At 50.5% G+C, this 406-nt stretch overlaps 1 protein-coding gene across 1 annotated transcript in view; it reads left to right on the top strand.

The window, feature by feature from the left end:
- KIRREL3 (kin of IRRE like 3 (Drosophila)) overlaps window positions 1-406 on the top strand; it is a gene marked incomplete at both ends in the record, with an annotated part of 40,875 nt that overhangs the window by 30,348 nt on the left and 10,121 nt on the right. The gene's annotated exons all lie outside the window — the stretch shown is intronic.

Below are 406 nucleotides of genomic sequence, written 5' to 3' on the forward strand. Positions count from 1 at the left end.
CCCGTCCAACCTGACCTTGAATGTTTCCAGGAATGGGGCATCTACCACCTCTCTGGGCAACCTGTGCCAGTGTTTCACCACCCTCAGTGTAAAAAATTTCTTCTTTACACCAAGTCTAAATCTCCCCTCTTTTAGTTTAAAACCATTCCCCCTTGTCCTGTCACAACAGGCCCTAAAGAAAAGTCTGTCCCCATCTTTCTTACAAACCCCTTTTCAGTACTGATAGGCCGCAATAAGGCCTCCCCGAAGCCTTCTCTTCTCCAGGCTGAATAACCCCAACTCTCTCAGCCTTTCTTCATAGGAGAGGCGTTCCGTCGCTCTGATCATTTCCGTGCCCCTCCTCTGGACCCACTCCAACAGGTCCATGTCTTTCTTGTGCTGAGGGCTCCAGAGCTGGACGCAGTAC

The sequence above is a fragment of the Fulmarus glacialis genome, unplaced genomic scaffold (genome assembly GCF_000690835.1).
Source record: "Fulmarus glacialis isolate BGI_N327 unplaced genomic scaffold, ASM69083v1 scaffold17330, whole genome shotgun sequence".
Classification (NCBI taxonomy): Eukaryota; Metazoa; Chordata; class Aves; order Procellariiformes; family Procellariidae; genus Fulmarus; species Fulmarus glacialis.